A 17,362-nucleotide genomic window follows, 5' to 3' on the forward strand; every position below is an offset into this window, starting at 1 on the left:
ACTTGACCTACGTGATTGAGAAAATCCAGCTCTATCAAATGCCGTTGTTCCCTTTTCGATTCGAAGTTTCAGTGCAAAAATATCGCCGACGAACTTGCGTGGCCTCGTTTCAGCTCCCCGCGGTAAATCGCGTTATTAGGATCGACCGCTGTTTTTGCATTGACAATGCACGCAAACCGAGTTGTATTGAACACCGTGTTGTACGAAGCTTTTTAGAAGCCTTTTAGAAACTTCCATAGACATTACATTGTGCTGTCATTACAATTCGGTGAAAATATTCATTCGAAATTTTGTCCTTGATTAAAACCATTAATGAACAGTGAATTATCGCGTTTTCCCACACCATCCTCATCTACATTCAAAGCCAATCCATTTTTATGTGCTTTGCGCGCAGAGAAGTGCGTACTAAGTGTTCAGTGCGCGAATTATACGCGGTCGGTTTCAATAAGGGTGGTCGATATGTAGTAGGGCTACCATACACTAAATACCCATTTGCGCAAAGTTTGTTTTTGTTACCACGCAATGAAGTAGCAACTCATGCGCGAAAGACCATTCTTTTATTTATTTACGCTCGATAAAGAATGCTTTGACCATTGGCAACTTGTCATTTTTGGCATAGTGTTCAAAGAGACGACAATTACTGTCCGACAGCTCGATATTTTTGGATCATTTAACTACACTCGTTACTCCATAATGGCTTTCACCAGCAAACTGGAAGACCCAAGTGCGGCTAGTACTGCTGATTTTCAAAACCCTTGGAATTTCTTTGGACTTTTCGGGAACAGAAATGATAAGCAAATTGCGGAATGGATGCGGGACAATAGGTTTATCGCCAGCAGCATGAAGTGTGAAGTGTGCGAGGAGGATTGCAAGAAGATGCCAAAGGAAGATCGACGTCTTGGTTACGTTTGGAGATGCAGAGGATCCAAGAATAATCCTCACGACAGGAGTTACTCTGCCACGCGGTTTTCATTTTTTGAAAACACTCGCTTTGATGTACGGGATATTTTCGTTTTCATATGGTTTTGGGCCATACAGGTGAGTCTCCGCACAGCATCATTGATGTCTGGGATGTTTTATGGCCACACACCAGTCAACTGGGCAAACTTTCTGCGTGATCTTTGTCGGCAATTTGTTTATGATCTCTATTATAAGAACAGCTACATGTTTTCCGGTGATGTAGAAATTGATGAAAGTTTGTTTGGAAGGCGGTGTAAGTACCACCGTGGCAATCCCATCCCGGACAAAAGGTATGGATATTTGGGATCATCGAGCGAGCTACTAACAACATTATACTTTATCCGGTGGACCATCGGGACGAGGAAACGTTAATACCGTAGCTCTAATCGAGAGACACGTCAAAAAGGGAGCGAGAATCTTTAGTGATGGGTGGTCCGCGTATGCAAATCTGAATAACATTGGTTACGAACATTTCACTGTTTGCCATAAATATGCTTTTAAGAAGAACTATCGCAACGTAACCACAGGAGAAGTGATCACGGTTAATACTAACCGAATAGAAGGAGCATGGAAGCACGCTAAAGCCCACTTCCGGAAAATAAATGGCACGTCTCTCGCCAATTTTGAAGCCCATCTGGCGGAAATTATATGGCGAAATAGAATGTGCTCAGATCGGAACAATTCCATTGCGGCCATATTTGAGCTCATTCGTCAGTATTATCCCCTTGACGGACCTGCCAAATTAAACTGTTCGGATCCTCTCTTTGACTCTTGGTCGAAGGTGAGTCGTGACGCCCGCGATGGCAAGAATGACTCTGTCATCAGGTGCGAGGATGACGATGCGGCTGGTGATGGTACCGACGATGAGGACAATACGTCGAGTCTGCATTCTACCAATATGTCTAATCACACAATCGCTGATCTAAGTCACGGGGATTATAATTCGTTTGAGCGAGGAATAGATGCAGCTGGCCCAAGTACATCTGGACATCGCGTCAGCACACCCCATCAGCAGAAAAGAGTGCATTACTCGCAAAAAGCCCGTTGTCCAAGAAATTTCATGCCCATTGACGAGCCGCCACAACAGAAAGTCAGGAAAGGAAAGGCATCGAAAAAAGGACGGCACCAAGCAATCCATACAACAAAGACAATTTTGTTTGGGATGAGGACGGAGATAACGATTTCGATTTTTAGGAAACAAGGCAAGACTCATCTTTTTACGCTATCCAACTAGCATATTAAAAAATAAAAAACTACAATAATAAACTGCGCAAACGTTAGCCTAGCAATAACTTTTGGATACGGGGGACACCCCCGAACCCCCGTTGGATTAGGCGTATCATACCCCCGACGTAACAGTGCCCAAGCGTACTTAATTTTTTTTTTTTTTTTTTTTTTTTTTTTTTTTTTTTTTTTTTTTTTTTTGCGGCGCCCGACGCTACCGGATTGGCTGCGAGTAAGCGAAAAACTGATTTGTACTCAGTATTATAGTCCGACAACAGCAACAACAACTGACCATATTTACTGCGCATGCGCTTACCGGAACTACTTCCATGATCAAGCTAGTCACAACTATAACCAAGAAAAGCACTCTCCGATCTCGGGTGGCTAGTATGATATCGTATGGAACTCACAAGGTAAAAACGTTGATGTCCCCTGGGGGCATCAAGTGCAATAATGCCCCTTCGTCGTTACCCATCGAATATCTTGTTATTACAGCGCTATTCTGCACATTTCCTAGGCATACGTTCACATTTTGGAGCAAAATTTGACAACTTTTGCAGGCGTACCAGAACTTTGTTTGGGCTTTAAACTAGAGCAAGCATTTTAGTGCGCGCATACAAACCTCAAAACATTACGCGCAGCCTGAACTCTCAAGTTCAGAAACATTTTCCAGAAACATTTTAAGAGTTTAAATGATATTAATGATGGTATGCTGAGATCAACACCGACGAGTTTTGCAAATACTTGTAATACAGCACATATCCCTCTTACCATGCATATTGAACATGATTATAATGACCGAATATCTGAAGAAGAGGTGACTGCCCATACAAGCAATTGAAAAATAATAAGGCACCTGGTTTTGATTTGATATTAAATGAATTTTTAAAAAACAGCAATGCGTCCCTAGTGAATGTAATAACCAAATTATTTAATTTAGTTTTAGATAGCGGAATAATTCCAACGGATTGGACGATTGGTATGATACGCCCTATCTACAAAAATAAAGGTTCTGTTAATGACCCTGATAATTATCGTGGCATATCTTTATTAAGTTGCATTGGCAAATTATTTACTTCAATAATTAATGATAGATTGACAGATTTTCTCGATGATAATCATGGCATTGGGGAAGAACAAGCAGGATTCAGAGAGACTTATTCAACTGTTGATCATATATTTGTGTTGCATGCAATTATTGACTTGTATTTATCACAGAGAAAAAGATTATATTGCGCGTTTATAGATTATAAGAAAGCTTTTGACTCTGTCGATAGAACATTGCTGTGGAACAAAGTTGCTAGATGTAACATACAGGGAAAAGTTTTTGATGTAATCCGAAATATGTATAAAAATCTAAAGTCATGTGTTGTCAACAATTCAGAGCGTTCTGACTTTTTTAATTGTAATATTGGAGTGACCTCCTTTGCTATTTGCATTGTATATAAATGATTTTCAAGATTATGTAAGTTCCGCATATAATGGTGTTGATTTTTGCCTAATGATTTGTTGACCGTATTACATGATAAAGGAATAGATGTATTTCTAAGACTCTTCTCATTGATGTATGCTGACGATACTTTAATCCTAGCTACTAGTGAGAACGAATTGCAATCTGTACTCAATGCTGTTAGTGATTACTGCAAATTATGGTTACTACAAGTTAATGTCAGTAAAACAAAAGTAATGATTTTCTCAAGAGGAAAAGTTAGAAAATTCAAGCCCTTTATGTTTAATGAGAATGTTTTAGAGGTTTCTAGATGAGTATACTTACCTTGGAGTGGTGTTTAATTATAAAAATGATTTTAAAAAGGCCCAAACTAAACAAGTTGATAAAGCGAAACGAGCAATGTATAGTCTAATGGTTAAGTCTCGAAAGATGCGGCTTCCAATAGATATCCAATTAGAATTGTTTGACCGGCTTGTTGTACCCATTCTTATTTATGGTAGTGAAGTTTGGGGATATGAGAATTTAGCACTCATAGAGAGTCTACATTATCAATACTGCAAACATTTACTGAGACTAACAAAAAATACCATGAATAGCATGGCTCTGGGAGAACTAGGAAGGCTTGAAATATATAGCCTGTACTGTTAAAGAAAGAATGCTTAAATTTTGGTTAAAGATTATTACAGGAAAAGAAAGAAAATATTCATCTATTGTATGTAATATCATATCACTTTTGCATAATTGTAAGATATATTCATCACCATGGTTGTTGAAAGTTTATGATACACTAAATGAGTTAGGAATGTCTTTTGTTAGGAATAACTTTGAAAACGTAAGTTCTTCGTGGTTTAGGTGTTCGATAAAAGTTAGATTAAGAGACGAATTTGTACAGAATTGGCAGTCTAAGATAAGTAACAGTTCATGTTGTACGAATTACAGAATCTATAAAACGAATTTATGTTTAGATCCATATTTGTTAAAAATCCCTTACATTTTCAGACAACTTCTTTCCAAATTTCGCTGTGCCAACCACAGATTGCCAATTGTAACGGGTAGGTATGCTGGTATTGAACATTGTGATCGATTGTGTAATTTATGTAATTCTAATAGACTAGGGGATGAATTTCACTATTTATTTGAGTGTCATACATTGAATAATGCCAGGAATAAATTCATTAAATCCTATTACAGAATAAGACCAAACACTTTAAAGATGTCTCAGTTATTTAATTCCCAAAATCGTAGTGAGTTGATAAATTTAGCTAAAGTTTGTAAGGAAATAATGAAGCTCCATAAGAAATAATAATTATTAATATTATTTGTATTTTTTCATGTAAATATACCTTTTTACAATGTTTTGTTTTATATTATTGAAATTGCTTTTATCTGCGTTATTGTTGCCCTGCTTTTTTTTAACTGTTTTGTTTGTCTTCCTTCTCTCTTTCCTTCTCTCTCTCTCTCTCTCTCTCACTCTCTTTCTCTCTTCTGGGTCCTGCACCATTCTGTATATTTTGTAAATATGCAATTTTCTGTATATATATGTAATTTACAATGTATTAATGTATTAATTAACTGATTTTATCTGTTACGGTGTTTGTTTTTAATTTTCTTCAATACCCTGACGTTGGGTGACATAAGAAAATTAAAAAAAAAACCATTGTCATTGTCAAACCATTGTCATTGTCATTGTCATTGTCATTGACCCTACCTGCCAAAATATCAACAACAAAAAAGCCTTCATAAATTGCCCCAAAATTCTCGGATCACTACCAAAACTTAATAATCTGTTACTTGTATCATTCTAAACCTTTCCTGCAAGTTCCATCCAAATCCGTTAACTACTTTTTGAGTTATTTTGCACACGGACTAACTAACTAACTAACTAGCAAACAAACTAACGGTAACGAAAACATAACCCCCCCCCCCCTTGGAGGAGGTAATAATGGAAAGTAAGGATCTAATGAAAAGTGAATCTTGTAAAACGCAGATCACTTGAAATAGAAAAAATATGTACAAGTGATATATATTCCAAATAAATCTTAATGTGTAAAAAAAAAAAATATATATATATATATATACACTCTGACATAAAAGTTTCATGGTCTGGACACTGTTCATTACGCTTTGTGTTTACCAAGAAAATACGATGGCAAACGATAATACAACCATACACAGGTTTTCACTCAAACACTTTTTTACACCAGTACAAGTAGTTTTCACTACTTGTACTGGTGTAATTTTAGTTGGTCAAGACAAACATATCCGTTCTCCGTGTAAAATTATATGCCTATGAACTCGGGAACCTACAGTTTTACAAGCTTTAAAGCTTTTATGTAGGCCCCATCATATTTCTTATACTTACTAGTGACATTTTCACACGATATGACCATGTACATTTGAAGAGTTTGTTCGCAAAAACCGATAAGTCCATTTTTGAAGATTTTGAAGTATGGTCTCTGTCATAAATTACAAAATAATACCTTTTAAATGATATATTGGTCACTACATATAAAGGTATATTTTTGAAGTTATGGTCAAAAGAAGCAAACAAATTTTTATTATTCTCTTTATTTTTCTTGACCTTTAATCGCTAATATCTCCATTTGGCAAATATGGACTTTATATTGGTTTTTGCAAGCAAACTCTTCATTTGTGTCAAGTATATTTTCTTTTCTTTTTCGTCTACAATCAAAAGACATGATTGTATATATATATATATATTGTATTCTTGTTTTGTTGTCAATAATTTTGTAATCTCATCATTGAGAAATGGAAATATGAAATAAATTTGAACTTTGAACCAAAAAAAAGTAAGAAAGAAAAGAAAAGAAAGTGTTTAGAAAAAAAAAGCGACCCAATATTGCAACAGGAACCAGAAGAAAATAACATCATGAACATTACAACCCAACCAGGAACGAGGAGAAAGGAAGAGAAGGAGGAGAGAGAGAAAAAAAAAAGAGAGGTCTGGGAACACGTTACTCCATCGCCAGGACACTCTTTGTGAAAGTACAAAAGTCATTACATTTGCTAAATTAACCGATCAGAAAAACGATATTGATGTGTGTGTGCGTGTGTTTGTTAGTTTTGGCTTTTTTGTTTTGTTTTTGTACTAAAGAATAACCAATTCGAGAGATGTAGGATGATGAAGACAACATAAAAAAAAAGTAGGCTGAAAATCGTTCTTATTCATTCCTTTTGGCTTGATTAGTAGTTGATACCATTAATCACATTAATCAATTATTTACTGGTATAGGTAAAGGACTAAGAGGATCAGTAAAAAATACAATTTGAGAATATAACCAAAAAGCAAATAGATGTACAGTGTACATGTATCAAAGCAAATATAAAATAATATCTTTAGAAACTGTACATACACACATTTACAAATTAAAAATAATTGATAATCAATGTTTGCCTCGCTATGCCACAATTTTCAAACCTATTGCCACACGTACGTACGCACATACATCCACACGCACATACGCATGAGCATACACAGACACACAAATACAAACACACAAATGCATACGCAGATACACACACACACACACACACAAATGAATACAAATACACACATGCACATACACACACACAAAAAAAAATTTTTTTTTTTTACTTTAACAATACACCTTGTCCTGGTCTTATTGTCAAAAAAGAAAGAAAGAAAGAAAGAAAGAAAAGTTTGCCTGCAGAAGCATGTAAGTCAGAAATGAAATGTGGCGCTAATGACATTGTCGATGAATCTCCATGCACGCTCAGTAACATCACTATAAGAGTACTAACATGCAGCATTAATTTCACTTACACCTTGTTGCTTGGCATGTGATTTCCCGGCACATGCCGATAAGGAGGCAGATCAACAGTACGTTTCCCCGCATTCTTGTGCGATTTCTGGAGAAAGAAAACAAAAGGGGACGACGACCATTAAAAACAAAACACAAACAAACAAACAAACAAAAACAAAATAAAGCGAAACAGAATGACACTCATTGTCATGAATGGTGCTTATCTCTTCCCCCATTAGACGGAATTTATCTGAGGATGAAAATCTTTCGGGAAATAAATTTGGTTGTGGTTTTTTATCTCTATTTTGTATATATATATATATATATATATATATATATATATTGAAACAAGGAAGGAAAAAATGACCAGAAACAATTGTAATAATAAATAGCGAAAACTTTGAGCAAATAAAATGGGTTTTCATCGGGATTCGAACCCGAGACCTCCGGATTACTAGACCGGTGCTCTACCGACTGAGCTATTGAAAGCCCTAGATCGGTGCTCGTCCCAAACCCTTAACTCTCTTTGCTCGTGTCCACACGCTTCTGACCACACGAGCAAAGAGAGTTAAGGGTTTGGGACGAACACCGATCTAGAGCTTTCAATAGCTCAGTCGGTAGAGCACCGGTCTAGTAATCCGGAGGTCTCGGGTTCGAATCCCGATGAAAACCCATTTTATTTGCTCAAAGTTTTCGCTATCTATCTATATATATATATATATATATATATATATATATATATATATATATATATCTTTATATACACACATATATATAAATATGTATATATATATAATCATATTTGTTCTTTTACAGACACAAATTGTAGTGTGTATTGCTTGGGAAGGAAGGGGGATGTGCAGTACAATGTGCAAGATTGATCCAGAGGTGAGGGTAATCATGACGTTTTCTCATTCAGCAGTGACTGCACAAAATAATTCAAAGATTCACAACTTTTGAACGGATTGTCCGATTTCCCCTAAACTCTCACTATGTTCTGATGATATTGCTGCATTCACTTTATCCGCGTGTATATGAAGGTGAACTTGTCCTTTAACGCTAAACACAAAGCAAAGAAAGCCACCGAGATCTTGAGATATTATACTATGGATTATCAAAGTATAAATGTCTCTTCGTTGTTGTTACTTGCCATAATGTTTAGGGTTTCGCTATGCGAATGACCAGCGGTGGCAGATATTTTGGTTGGTAGGCTGAACAATGCTGAAACGTTAACGAAGCTTGACATCATTTACTTTTCTGTATTTTGTCTGCTATGTAGATCCCGGTACGTTGGCTAACGACCATTCATGCAAAGTTGGACATGGCAACGCACTGCTGAAGCGCTGCTAGTAAATCAATGTTGGGTTTGTTTGTTTTTTCTACTTCAATACAGGGTGCTCAGACTGTAAATATATGGCGATCCCTGACAGGCTGCAGCAGGATTTCCTCATACACTGTTTCACATAACCTTTGGTTTTATTGATTAGAACCAACACTTGTTGTGGGGCGAAAGCTCGGTGGTCTAGGAGAGATGACGCCTGTCCGAAGATCAGGAGGTTGTAGGTTCGAATCCTGCTCGAGTACGTACGCCCATGATTTTTTTTTTTTTTTTAATCATGGCTACTACTGAAACGCTGATCAATTCAGTGCTTATTTACGTCGATGTAGGGCAATTGTCAATCAGTTGCACCTTTGGTTTTGTTTTGCACAACCTTAAAGAGTTGTACGGCCATTACAAGGAGGATTAAAAATGATGTAACAGATAGTATTCTCGGAATTCTTGTCGTGACTCTCAGCGGATTCTGGTACTGCATCTGTCCTGCTTTACGCAAATAGGTGATAGTGAATTCCCACATTAATATGTTTTCAACGCAATTTTAAATCACCTCAAGTAATATTTCATTTCGGGAAGTTTTGCACGAAACTTTTAAACCATTCTAAGCTCAGCAAGCAAATCAAAAAATTATAATATCTCATAATGGGGGAACATCCAAGTTTCTATATTAGTCTGTCACAGATTAAAACATTCCTATCCTGACTCAAAAACATTGGCTCGACGACATAAACAGACATCTTAAGATTATTAAGAATGATCGTGCACTTACCTACTGGTTGGAAGACCTCACTTGGATTCAGGTAAGCAGAGAGAAGTGTGAAAAGTCCAAAGGAGTGGCAGTACTTATAGGCAATGTGCTGAAGGTTGCACGTTGCCTCAGATTCACGGAGAAATAGAGTGGAGTAAGCAAGTAGCAAAAAGCCTTGTATGGACTATAAAAGTAAAAGAAAACCAAAGAAAGCAATGATGCCAAAGGAAGAGAAAACAAGAATGACGTTATAACCTTATCCATCCTTTGATAATACATTAGCATATAAATCATAAGCTGATAAGGTGAGTGAAGTTTTTTAGGCTAATGCCCATCGAAGGTACTCATAAACAGTTATTTAATCCCGTGGATGGGGTACCAAAGAAAGAGAAAACAAGAATAACCTGATGACCTGATCTATTTTTCAATAATGCATTAGCATATTAATCATAAGCTGATAAGGTGAGTGGACCTTTTAAGGCTACATAATGCCAATCGAAGGTACTGTTAAACAATAATGTATTTCAGTTATTTTTTATAATAATAGAGTGGAGGAAATAAATAACAAAAAAAAAGCCTTGGAATACCACAGAAAGAGAAATCCTGAATAACATGGTAACCTTATTTATCTTTCCATAATGCATTCTCAGTGCACCTTATCGGTTTACGAATAAACTGAGAATGCATTATGGAAAGATAAATAAGGTTACCATGTTATTCAGGATTTCTGTTTCTGTGGTATTCCAAGGCTTTTTTTTTTTTTTATTTACTTCCTCCACTCTATTATTATCAAAAATAACTGAAATAAAATAATAAAAGGTCAGCTCATGAGCTGACCTTTTAGGCTAATCCCAAACGATGGTACTCATAAACAATATTATTTAATCATGTGGTTGTCAAATATAGCTCCTGAGCGTTTCCTTACATTGACGAAGTAATAGAGTGGAGCAAGCAAATAACAAACAAACAAACAAAATCCTTGGAATACCAAAGAAAGAGAAATCCTGAATAACACGAAAACATAAAAACCTTATCTGTCTTTCGATAATGCATTTTCAGTTTATTCATAAGCCGATAATGTGAGTGGACCAATATGGATACAAATCTTCTCAAGATACATCATATTATTATGAATATATATATATATATATACAGTCAAACCTGCCTTAGCGGCCATCTGTCTATAGCGGCCACCTGTCTATAGCGGCCACTGAAAAATCCCCCCCCCCCCCCGAGAGAAAAGCCCTGTTAAAGACCCTGTGTATAGCGACCACCTGTCTAACGCGGCCAGCGGCCACAAAGTTTGTTTCCCGCGGTAGATTTTATCCTGTCTATAGCGGCCACAGACCCGATGGAGTCGTGGCCGAGCCAATAATTCAGCGTGTTTTTCTGCTTGGTAGGTGTGCCAGTTATTCCTTGGCAACGTTCAGTGGTCGCCACCGCTGCATTCATCGCTCATTCAGTTATAATACTTAACGACAGTACACATGCTGTACAACAATTTCGTAATTTTATACCGGTATTGCTCAATGCATGAAGCACACGTGTGCACACGTACACACATACATCAAGTAAGTACTTATAGATGTATACAACGATGATACATGTACATGTAGGCAATGCGCACAAAGTTGGATGACCTTTCTATAGCGGCCACCTGTCTATAACGGTTACTTTTTCCGTTTCCCTTGGGTGGCCGCTATAGACAGGTTTGACTGTATATATATATATATATATATATATATATATATATATCATACTATATGTATCTCTTTATATCCTCAAACGAACACAAGGTGGGAAACTAAAGGGGATATATAAATTTTTCTGTCAACTCCAACTTCAAATGACTTAGTCAGTAGCTGCAATGGTGATAAAATGGAAAGAATGCATGTCTTTATGTAATTCCTTAATTGAGGAATATAAGAATTATTGAGACAAATTCAGATTATTAATTTTAATTATTTAATTAAAAATTTTTAAACAATTTTAATTATCTAATTAAAATATTATTTTAGCACCTTAATCTGAATAATATTCCAATTTTCTACCATTTTTGTCAATGTTACTTCTTCTCTAATATCATTTGCATTTGGATTTGACATAAGATTCTTCATTTTCCTCCCTTATCATTTTGCCTTTCTTTATGTTTGGGGGCTACAAAGAGAGAGATCGTATGTTGATTTATGCAAATTTATTTGTGTTTCTTATTATGTGAAATTTGTCTTTTGTTCTCATGGCTTTATGAAAGAGCATAATAATACGTATGAAAGACAACTTGTCCATTATTGTTGCAATATTTTTACTTTTGTGCTTTGAAAGAGAAAAACGAATGTGTTCACTCAAGCGTTAAGCTTCCCTTTATTATTGACCTAACAGGTTGAACGCCTAAACGTTATTTACCAGTTGCATATTAAGCAAAAAACAAACAAAAAAAAAACAAAAAAAAACAGCTTAAGTGTTTCAAAATAGTTCTAAAATGTGAGTTAGGGATAGAGACGTCCAATGTCAGAAAGTTGATTTGTATAATCAATGTTAAGTATTGTTAAATGAACACATTGTGAACAACTTGTATGATAGAATTGATACTAGAATAAACTGTCTACAGTTATGATTTATTGAGAAAAATAGCCGAGTGCTCAAACCGAAATCCAGTGTGTTATCTCAAAATCAAGTGCAAAACTACAGAAGCTGGCGAACATGTCATGGCTGTGTGTGTGTATATATATATATATATATATATATATATATATACACACGATCGTGTATAGATATACACAATATAACTCTAGGACACGCTTAGAAACAGCGTGTCCTAGAAAAAAAGAAAAGAAACCGAGCTTCATTTCAAAATTTTGCGACCATAATCATAAATTTGCTTTATAAGGTGCACATGAATGAAAAGATATATACCCTTCTCACAAGACATTCGATGTACAACTCATTACTCATAATTCATGCATGACTGAGTTGAAATAATAGGGTGCGTTCGAGCGCTCTCCTAAAGTGAACTGTACCGTACCGTACCGCGCCAGGGGAGCGTTCGAACGCTCCTAAAGTGTACCGTACCGTACTGTACCGAGCCAAAAGTGGACCACTTCCCGATGTGCTCCAAAAGCGTACCAAAGCGTACCAAAAGTTCGTTGTAAAGCATGCGCGTATTATGCGCATACGTCACAATGCAAAAACATCATTCTCTTTGTTCGGGACAGCTGTAAGTAGGTCAAGCGCAAGGTGAATGACCTTCTTGCTACAAACAAGCGTGACCTTTTCTAAAAATAACTCGAGAGGTACGCTTTCTCAACAGAGCATTCGAACGCTCCCAAACTAGCACAGTACGGTACGGTACGCTTTAGTTCAGTTCGCTTTGGTTCGCTTTAGAGCGTTCGAACGCACCCATAGACTCTAGTGCTGGGACGCGACGGAAAATATCGTGTAGTTTAGCCTGACCAGACGCCGTGGAAACGGGTCTGATAGCTGCATGTTCACCAGAGTGAAGACAAGACTAGAATACCAAAGGGGGGGGGGGGGGGGGTAGCACGGCGCACTACACAATTTGGGAAAACGGGGTTGCCGTGGCCAACGGGAACATGGTGTAAACGTAGCATAATAATTGCGTATATGAATATAAGAACGACCCAAGTCCATGGAAGACCATTTCGAGTAAACTTAAAAAAACTTCATATCTTTTTTATTTGTCCAATGATATTCTGTTTAACTGTGATGGGAAGGCAACATTGTATATACAAATTAGAACATAATGACAATTAACATTTACATTAAATGTGGAGAGGCCATTTTGTGTGATGGACTTGGGTCGTTCTTTTATTCATATGGACTTGGGTCGTTCTTTGATTTATATACATGATATTCTGCTATAGAGATGAGAGAAGGACTAGAGAGGGCGCTATAATATGATTGTAAGAATGACCCAAGTCCTTCATTCTCACATTCATATAACATTTAACTCATTTATTTCAGGCACTTCCGGGGGTAATTAGGATTTATCATTTATACACAAGATGAGTCCATGCATAAGCTACAATATCCCATAATTATGTCAAACTGAATTTGGCCAAAAATTGGACTTGGGTCATTCTTATATTCAGGTGCTCAATTGTATACTCATTCATCTATTAAGTGTGAATTGAAAATAAGATATGTTTAGAGTTTAAAACCAAGACAGTAGGCCTATATTCAAATTATTTGGGACTTCCCCCGGACATGTCTCCGTCCAAAACTGAAAAAAAAAAAAGGTCAGGAGGCCAAACCAGTTAAACCTTTTTCCTCCCAATCTCCTCATATTTCTTTCCAATCTCTCTTCTTCGAAACTTTGAGAGTAAGGTATAACTCGTAAATTGAGGAGATGCTACAGGCAGAAATGTAAGGCAGGCCAATATATAAGATATAGAGTTTCTTACCCGGAGTATGACACGTAATTATTTTGCCCCGATTGGAAAGGCCATGGTTCTCCACACCCATCACTGGAGGTTTCCCGGACATCAATGTGAACGGACAGGAACACCTAGCGGTGGCATACCACCAGAACGGCGTGCCAAGTCAGCACACCTGTGGAAATGCGGAAGACTCTCAGTGATGCATGTCACGTGACTACACACCAGCATATCTACAACCAGCCAAACTCTCTTGCATAATTCACGGGAGGAGGGGGATTTTCCACATTATCTGCATCTGCCTATATCAATTTCAAATTAATTCAATCTAGTCAACTTTTGATGAAATCATTCGTTAATGCAACAGGGAACGACAACGCACGTGGTGACAAAAATAGGGATGTCGGGGAAACAAATTTAGTAATGATTGGCATGATATTTACCCTACAAGCCCAGCTTACAGTGTATATTTGGCGTCTATCATTGTTATTTGGTCTATTATATACGTGTATTGAGATCCTAAATTGAAGTCCTATCACTTGATATACATATTTGATATATACCTGCCAAGTTTGGAGAAGATCTATTGTATGGGTTTCAAGAAGAAGCTGGAAATGTGAAAGTTCCCCCCCCCCCCTTAAAACTACATTCGCAAATCAACTAACTATAGCGATCTATTAGCCCCATCACTTCTGAAAAGAAGTTTTTTTTTTTTTTTTGCTTTTTGTTTGTGTGTGTGTTTCTTTTTTCTTTTTTTTTAGCTGAGATGGGATTCTATTATGCTAGAAATGTGTGGTGCCACGTTTGATAAAGATTTCAAGAAGATGATGAAAAATTAAAAAATATGCCTCTACCCAATTCCCTCCTCCTTTTGTTCTTGTTCAATAATCCCTTATTTGGGCTTTACTCTCACCCCACTCGCCCGTCCCCCTCATCGCGCACTTGTTGCCCCTTCGAGCAAAGTGGGATCTTCTCAGCCTACGTAGTATACTGTGGATACTTGATTCCATGATTAGTGAAAATCTGTCATAGATTTTTAAAGAAGATGCTGAAAAAAAAAATGTGAAAATTCCGCATCTTCCCCTTCCCCGTCCTATTAGCAGTAATCAAACATGAAATTTCAGTCATTAATGTCTTCATAAGGGTGGGATTTCACGGAGCACGCGAACGATTTGCGAAGGACGCGAATGGCAAAATCCAGCATTCGTATTTTAGTCTGCAAAAGATCGCCAAACGAACGTGAGGGTTCGGAAGCGTCGTCAATTGTTCGCGAATGTCGTTTTTACTTCCGCGAGAATTTCAAAAAAGTTTGAAATTTTTTGCGAACCTTTTCCGCACACTTGGTGGTGATTTGCTGGTGAATTGTTCTCGAAAGTGTCTTTAAAGCCTCGTCATATGCGCAAGACCTTCGCAAGACACGCGCGATGTTCGCAAAATGTTCGTGAAACCCCAAACAGACTCCGAAACTTTGGAGAATGTTTCGCGAAATCTGCGAAGTTTTTCCGATCATTTTACGACGTAATCGCAAACTGTTCGCGTACCTTTTGAGACATTCTCGCGAACGTTTAGCGCACGTTTGGGGGATGTATGACCTATACGTTTTCTACAAATAAAGATCGTAGCATACATCTAAACATCAAACAATTATTAACAACTATAGTAACAAAAGAAATTAAAGACTAGCAAAGAGAAATAAATGTTTGATATACAAAAAAAAAATCGCAGAATACACTTAAAAATAATCTAAAGTATGTAAGATTATGTGTTGGAGGAACTGCAAAAAAAAAAAAAAAGATCAAATGCTTTACTAGTGGAGATATGTCCTAGCAAAAAAATGTAGGCAAGCACACGGTAGAGAAATGAGAGAAAAAGAAAGGAGAAATAGAGGAAATAAAAAAAAAATCAACTCAAGACAGCTTCCACCTCTCCTTGGGTACATTTTCTCCCATGATTATTGAAAATTTTTCATTGTTCGCATTTCCGTCGCGTGTTCTTCGTGTACGTAACATGCTGTACTTTAGCAATGATACACACGACATTCGCACATACTGATTACGTCGTGGAAACTTCGCACAAATTGCGCAAGAATAGTTTCGGCTTCATTGTCGGAAAACATTCGGAGAAAAACTTTTCCGAATGTTGGATTTTGTCATTCGCGTCCTTCGCAAATCGTTCGCGTGCTCCGTGAAATCCCACCCTAACACTTAACTGTTAACTTAGCTCTTTTTTTCGGTTTGACAGAAGAAGATAAAAAGAGTAAGAGTTTACGGACCCCGAGACTTCCACTCATTTACACAAATTGCATATCATCATTAAGATGCTGCCTGACAAGTTTGGTGAAAATCCGTTGTGGGGATTACAAAAACGAAAACCACAACGGTAAAGGTTCATAAACATTTTTGTTAGACATCTAATTAATCTGTGGTATATACCATCGGTGTACGTAACACCACTGAACTTGAAGTACATGATTTCTAAATTCCCCGACAGCGTTTTTACGTTACCCGGCAACAGGATTTTACATTTCCCGGTGATGCAAGTTTCGAAACTCTTTTCTTTTTCGAATCCCGGCATTTTCACAAATCCCGGCTCCGCAGAGCGACTCTTCGTTTTCTCTCCGAGTCGTCGAAATCGCGTGAGAAGATATAGATTCTTTACCGTTTTTTTTTTTCTCGATGAGTCTGCTGCACCTGGCAAGAATATTGTCTTCGATTCGTCCCCTCTACTTGTAGTTAGCAATATTCACATTCCTAGAGAATTCGATATTGTAAAAGGATACACATCTGAAGACCGGCTTACATATTGCATCAACAAGGAATAACATGTATTCAGAAAAATTGGCTTATTTCAAACGAGAAAGCGGTCCTTGTATACACTGCAAAAAGTCCGGTGTTAAATATGAAACACCGAGCTGGTGTTAAATTTCCGGTGCTCATTCATGGTGTTAGATTAACACCTCCGGGTGTCATTTCAAAATTTAAATTTGTTTTTTGAATAGTTTCTTAGTTACTGCACTTCTTGTTAATTTTGAACTTCAACAAGACGATAAGAAAGTACTTGATTTTTGAAAAAATCTGTAAATACATTTACACTACAGTAACACCAGTTGGTGTGGTCCCCTATTGAAGCTGGACGGGTGTTATACCATTTAAATTAACACCACCAATATCAAATCAACACCATGCGGTGTCATTATTGAATTAACTCTAGCGCAGTGTCAAAAATATCACCAGCCACAGTGTCAAATTAACACCACGAAGTGCCAGGCGAACACTTTTTAACACCATGACAATACATTTTCTACACCTGTGGGTGTGGTCCTCTATTGAAGTTTGATCGGTGTTAATTTTAACACCCATGGTGTTAAATCTAACACCGATGTTTTTACAGTGTACGGCATAAAAATGCCAAAATTTGAAATGTTATTTCATGACACTTGACCTTAAATGGCCAAACAATTTGCTG

The 17,362-nt window shown here is 37.1% G+C and overlaps 1 pseudogene; it reads left to right on the forward strand.

Moving 5' to 3' along the window:
- Positions 1–693: 693 nt before the first annotated feature.
- LOC140241118 (uncharacterized) lies at positions 694–14,100 on the forward strand (annotated as a pseudogene).
- Positions 14,101–17,362: the final 3,262 nt, after the last annotated feature.

This window comes from Diadema setosum, chromosome 17, assembly GCF_964275005.1.
Source record: "Diadema setosum chromosome 17, eeDiaSeto1, whole genome shotgun sequence".
NCBI lineage: Eukaryota > Metazoa > Echinodermata > Echinoidea > Diadematoida > Diadematidae > Diadema > Diadema setosum.